This window comes from Rana temporaria, chromosome 3 (genome assembly GCF_905171775.1).
Source record: "Rana temporaria chromosome 3, aRanTem1.1, whole genome shotgun sequence".
Lineage (NCBI taxonomy): Eukaryota > Metazoa > Chordata > Amphibia > Anura > Ranidae > Rana > Rana temporaria.
Window position 1 is genome coordinate 378545889 of NC_053491.1, and position 7395 is coordinate 378553283.

The following is a 7395-nucleotide window of genomic DNA, read 5'->3' on the forward strand; positions in this document are numbered from 1 at the left end:
ACTCCTATTACCACTGCTGTTCATCATGGCACCTCCTGCCCAAGTGATATGACTCTGTTTCTACTAATACTACTACTGCTGCTGCTGCTGCTCAGTCAAGACACCTATGTCAGAAGTTATTTCCCACTCTATATACTCCTATTACCACTGCTGTTCATCATGGCACCTCCTGCCCAAGTGATATGACTCTGTATCTACTACTACTACTACTGCTGCTGCTGCTGCTCAGTCAAGACACCTATGTCAAAAGTTATTTCCCACTCTATATACTCCTATTACCACTGCTGTTCATCATGGCACCTCCTGCCCAAGTGATATGACTCTGTATCTACTAATACTATTACTGCTGCTGCTGCTCAGTCAAGACACCTATGTCAAAAGTTATTTCCCACTCTATATACTCCTATTACCACTGCTGTTCATCATGGCACCTCCTGCCCAAGTGATATGACTCTGTATCTACTAATACTACTACTGCTGCTGCTGCTCAGTCAAGACACCTATGTCAAAAGTTATTTCCCACTCTATATACTCCTATTACCACTGCTGTTCATCATGGCACCTCCTGCCCAAGTGATATGACTCTGTTTCTACTAATACTACTACTACTGCTGCTGCTGCTGCTCAGTCAAAACACCTATGTCAGAAGTTATTTCCCACTCTATATACTCCTATTACCACTGCTGTTCATCATGGCACCTCCTGCCCAAGTGATATGACTCTGTATCTACTACTACTACTACTGCTGCTGCTGCTCAGTCAAGACACCTATGTCAAAAGTTATTTCCCACTCTATATACTCCTATTACCACTGCTGTTCATCATGGCACCTCCTGCCCAAGTGATATGACTCTGTATCTACTAATACTACTACTGCTGCTGCTGCTGCTCAGTCAAGACACCTATGTCAAAAGTTATTTCCCACTCTATATACTCCTATTACCACTGCTGTTCATCATGGCACCTCCTGCCCAAGTGATATGACTCTGTATCTACTAATACTACTACTGCTGCTGCTGCTCAGTCAAGACACCTATGTCAAAAGTTATTTCCCACTCTATATACTCCTATTACCACTGCTGTTCATCATGGCACCTCCTGCCCAAGTGATATGACTCTGTTTCTACTAATACTACTACTACTGCTGCTGCTGCTGCTCAGTCAAGACACCTATGTCAGAAGTTATTTCCCACTCTATATACTCCTATTACCACTGCTGTTCATCATGGCACCTCCTGCCCAAGTGATATGACTCTGTATCTACTACTACTACTAATACTGCTGCTGTTCAGTCAAGACACCTATGTCAAAAGTTATTTCCCACTCTATATACTCCTATTACCACTGCTGTTCATCATGGCACCTCCTGCCCAAGTGATATGACTCTGTATCTACTACTACTACTACTACTGCTGCTGCTGCTCAGTCAAGACACCTATGTCAAAAGTTATTTCCCACTCTATATACTCCTATTACCACTGCTGTTCGTCATGGCACCTCCTGCCCAAGTGATATGACTCTGTTTCTACTAATACTACTACTGCTGCTGCTGCTGCTCAGTCAAGACACCTATGTCAGAAGTTATTTCCCACTCTATATACTCCTATTACCACTGCTGTTCATCATGGCACCTCCTGCCCAAGTGATATGACTCTGTATCTACTACTACTACTACTGCTGCTGCTGCTCAGTCAAGACACCTATGTCAAAAGTTATTTCCCACTCTATATACTCCTATTACCACTGCTGTTCATCATGGCACCTCCTGCCCAAGTGATATGACTCTGTATCTACTAATACTACTACTGCTGCTGCTGCTCAGTCAAGACACCTATGTCAAAAGTTATTTCCCACTCTATATACTCCTATTACCACTGCTGTTCATCATGGCACCTCCTGCCCAAGTGATATGACTCTGTATCTACTAATACTACTACTGCTGCTGCTGCTCAGTCAAGACACCTATGTCAAAAGTTATTTCCCACTCTATATACTCCTATTACCACTGCTGTTCATCATGGCACCTCCTGCCCAAGTGATATGACTCTGTATCTACTAATACTACTACTGCTGCTGCTGCTCAGTCAAGACACCTATGTCAAAAGTTATTTCCCACTCTATATACTCCTATTACCACTGCTGTTCATCATGGCACCTCCTGCCCAAGTGATATGACTCTGTATCTACTAATACTACTACTGCTGCTGCTGCTCAGTCAAGACACCTATGTCAAAAGTTATTTCCCACTCTATATACTCCTATTACCACTGCTGTTCATCATGGCACCTCCTGCCCAAGTGATATGACTCTGTATCTACTAATACTACTACTGCTGCTGCTGCTCAGTCAAGACACCTATGTCAAAAGTTATTTCACACTCTATATACTCCTATTACCACTGCTGTTCATCATGGCACCTCCTGCCCAAGTGATATGACTCTGTATCTACTAATACTACTACTGCTGCTGCTGCTCAGTCAAGACACCTATGTCAAAAGTTATTTCCCACTCTATATACTCCTATTACCACTGCTGTTCATCATGGCACCTCCTGCCCAAGTGATATGACTCTGTTTCTACTAATACTACTACTGCTGCTGCTGCTGCTGCTTAGTCAAGACACCTATGTCAGAAGTTATTTCCCACTCTATATACTCCTATTACCACTGCTGTTCATCATGGCACCTCCTGCCCAAGTGATATGACTCTGTATCTACTACTACTACTAATACTGCTGCTGTTCAGTCAAGACACCTATGTCAAAAGTTATTTCCCACTCTATATACTCCTATTACCACTGCTGTTCATCATGGCACCTCCTGCCCAAGTGATATGACTCTGTATCTACTACTACTACTGCTGCTGCTGCTCAGTCAAGACACCTATGTCAAAAGTTATTTCCCACTCTATATACTCCTATTACCACTGCTGTTCACTGATACCACTGATAGTTAATTTATCCCTTAACTACCCCCATTTGTGAGGGTCGGGGTTTTTCTTTAAAGTCCCATGCAAATCAATGGGAAATGTATGTTCCCACATAACTTCTGTACGCCTAGAGATATTTCAATAATACCTGCTATACATATTACTTATATGCCAAATAAAAATATATAACAGTTAAATTAACCCTTACCAACACCCTTATATAAAAGATGGGTATATTTATATTACTATGATTTTCCTCCCCAAAAGGTTAAGATAGGAAGACCGGGCAACGCCGGGTATTCAGCTAGTAATAGTATAAAATGTTTTCGGTTATTATTAAGCTAGATGTGTTGATGTTGATGTTGATGTTGATGTGTTAGATGTGAAGTTAGATGTGTTTAAAAAACTAACAATCTCAATAAGAAATGAAACCTTTGCAAAATATAACATTTCTTATTAAAACAAAAAAAAATAAAAAAAAATTAAGACATGAACTTCTGAAGCTCTGCCACCTCATCAATGGTTTTCGCCAGTTGTTGCGCCAGCTGTTGATTTTGGCGGGTAAAAAAAAGAATCTGATGCTCATTTGAGAGTATTCTCTGCGTCATATTTTTCATGGCAGATTGTTTCCTCTTGAGCTTTTGTATAACTGTTAGGATATAAAAAAAAAACATTTGGATTTCAAAGACCGTTACGAAAGATTATTTTCAGCCCTAAAAATAATAAAGTCTGACTTAAGAGCCTCTATGAAAGAGGATCTGGCAGAGGCAATTCTCTTCCTTAGAACTCTACATTGCATTTATTTGCATTTGCTAAGCCTAGAACTACATTTCAAGATTAATATAAACCATTTCTAGGTTTTGCAGATTTTGTTTTTAGTTTCATTATAGATAAGCTTTCTTTTTGTTCTAAAACAACCAAATAATGTGGTCTGTATTTTTGAACTAGTAAAGATCCTGTTCCTGATGTTTATGCCTGCTGCTACTATCCAGTCACTTGATTGTTTTCATTGTGTTTGTCTTTTGCTTAAACTGTGCAATACAGTAGACTGTTGGCTTCCCAGCCAGTAGTCCTGTGGTAGGTTGCGTTTCTTTCCCTCAAGGAATGTATAAAATACATTCGCATATTAATACAGAGGAGTCGGAGTCAGGGAGTCGGAGTCTGAAGTACATAAAACTGAGGAGTCGGAGTCGGAACATTTATCTACCGACTCCACAGCCCTGCTTTAAATGCTGTCCATTTTTAGAGCTACATTTTATTGTTGAAATTTTATTAATCTCTGTGCACATATTTACCCTCCTGATTGATGGTAAAATTAACCGTCTCATCCTGCTCCTCTTCCTCGTCACCCACTACTCCACCAGAAGTTTTGGGGGGGGGGGGGCAGCTCCTCCTCTTGCTCCTCCACAGGAGCTGGGGATGGTGATGTGGATGGCCCTGGCTGCTCCTCCTCATCCCTCTCCTCCTCTTCCACATCCTCCTCCTGCTCCTCCTCTGCGGCCTGTCACCTTGTGCGCTTGGGGCGCACAGCTGGTAGAGAAGCTCCTATAAAACACAATGTTCATATATGTTAAAATGTTTTCTAATGACATATGCAAATTCTGTGTACTCTGCTGTATTGTATATGAATACAAATTAATTTATATAGACAGTTAACCAATGGGACAATGTTATATTAAAGGGTCTTGTGGGCACTACAGGGGACTGAGCGTGAGCTGGGCTGCCACCATGGTAAAATGAGCTGTTTTTGTCTCCTTTGTTTTGTTCAGACGATCTCATGTTAAAAAAAGGGCCTGATGGAGTACACGGGATTACTATAACAACCCCACGCCAAACACAGGAATTTAGTGGGAATCTATATATATAAAACTCAACGTGTGTGTGCATGTATGTATGTATGTTCCAGCATCACGTCCAAACGGCTAAAGATATTTACATGAAACTTGGCAACACAGGTTACTTATATGTCAGCCACAAACATAGGATAGGTGGTTTAACCCTTACCCACCCCCATTTGCCATGGTCGGGGTTTTTCTTTAAAGTCCCATTCAACTCTATGGGAAATACATGTTACTTCATAACAGCTGTAGATATTTCGATAACACTTGGTCACATGTTACCTATACGTCCACTTAAAGTATAGGATTGTTAATTTATCCCTTAACTACCCCCATTGGTGAGGGTCGGGGTTTTTGTTTAAAGTCCCATGCAAAGCAATGGGAAAAGTATGTTCCCACATAACTTCTGTGTTCCTGTCTGCTGTCCCATGTCTTTTTTCAACAGTACTATGAATACCTTGGCTGGTGGTGATATATGTTACCACAACATGGCGTCTTGGTTAACAACATCTGACCTTACATGAATTACATATGACCTTACATAGCTGTCACCAAAGGAGCTGCGGTGGCTCAACGCGATTGCCACTGCGCTGACAAGCGATTCACCTCTGCAGCTAGGGGTTCGGATCCCGCTCTCGGCTACATGTGAATTGAGTTTGGTGGTCTCAGCCCCGCCCCCGGTGGGTGTGCTATGCGTGGTAAGACAGCGCTTAGTACGCCCACCCCCCTCCAACAAAAACCACCACACTTACACACGCACTCGAAATTGGGTTAACATGCACGCACTCTGACCACGCGGTCTCTAAAAAGAGAGGCGAAGGACTAACGGGGCTGGTTGAGCGGGCAAATCCTCTCACTCCTTTATAGGGAGTCCCTCTGCCTCGTTGGGCTTCGAAGCGGAGCAGGTAGGACGGTCTGTGTGGGAGGACCCCCTCACACCTGCCATTGCCACCCGGGGCATGGAGAAAGGTGGCAGATTGCCTCTGGGGGAGGCCTCTTAACTCCTGCAGGCCGGCTCCTCTCTCTCTCGTTCACGCACAAAATACACTTTGGAAAAACAAAAACATAACTGTCACCAATAACTTACCTGGATGATATTTATCCCGAATACGTCTGACCTGGTCCATGTGGCGCCTCTTCAGGTCAGACCATTTCTTGACAATCGCCAGGCGATTGTGTTGGCCGCCTAAGTCGGTCATTAGGGCGCTGACCACGGCCTTTTTCTCAGGCTGCCTGCGGAGCTGATCATACCCCTTTTCTAGGAACCTCTGCAAGATGAAGAACAAAGTATATTGTAATACTTTTGTTTAAAGCCTTATGGATATATGACGTAAATGTATGGTATTCAACAAGTGGAAGCATTCTCGCCTTATTAATCAATGACAGGGGTAACATGACAGATTTTATATCCTGCCATTTCGGTCGCCACCTTTTTTGCATAAATATAGCAGGTAGACTTGGGCAGAGTGATTCATTTTAGTGAGTCGAATCATTTGGATCAGTTCAGTGAAATGATTCGAATCACTGAATCGACTCACGACTCATTTGTTAAAAGCTAAGATTAAGGATCATAACTGCAGTGCTGATACACTCAGTCAGTACAGTATGCATATTAGATGTTAAGTTACCTTATTTTGCTGCAATAACTATTCTATAAACTCTGCAATACAGCAAAAAAAAAACAAAAAAACACAACAGATACCTTGAATTATGCAAAAATATTAACATAACCAAAAATACAAATTATAGCTTGTTCTGGCACACCAAAAACATGAAAAAATTAAGTTTAAATGGATCCTGACCTGATGATTAAAAAAAATTGCAGGGTTTCCCACATGATCGCACCAATGTGAACCGAGCCTCATTCATAGACTTCCCACAGCAGCTTATGCATTTGACCTGATGAGTCACTTATAGATTCATGAGTTATTCTGCTCTCCTGGCTCACACACAGCTCATGAATAGTGTTGCTCACGAATATTCGTATTGCGAATATTCGGCGCGAATATAGGTAGCATATTCGAGTAATCGCGCTATATTTCGAATTTCGCAGTGAATATTCGCAATTCCGAATATTCGATTTTTTCCAATTTTATTTTAAGAACAGATCACATCCTAGATATCTCCATCGACGTCTAAAAGCATTGTTGGTCTGATTAGAGACCTTGGGCCGAGTAGCTGAGGCGTTCATTGCAATGCGATTATTCGGCAATCGCAATATCGCGCGATTATTTTCTTCGCCCCTATCTTCCGCATCAGAGCGATTTTTACAGTTTCATTTTTAAAACAGATCACATCCTAGATATCTCCATCGACGTCTAAAAGCATTGCTGGTATGATTAGAGACCTTGGGCCGAGTAGCTGAAGCGATCATTGTATTTTGCCGAAAAATGGCAATGCGATTATTCGGCAATCGCAATATCGCGCGATTATTTTCTTCGCCCCTATCTCCCGCATCAGAGCGATTTTTACAGTTTCATTTTTAAAACAGATCACATCCTAGTGATCTCCATAGACGTCTAAAAGCATTGCTGGTATGATTAGAGACCTTGGGGCGAGTAGCTGAAGCGATCATTTTATATTGCCGAATATTCGCAATGTGAATATTCGGCAATAGGAATATTGCGCG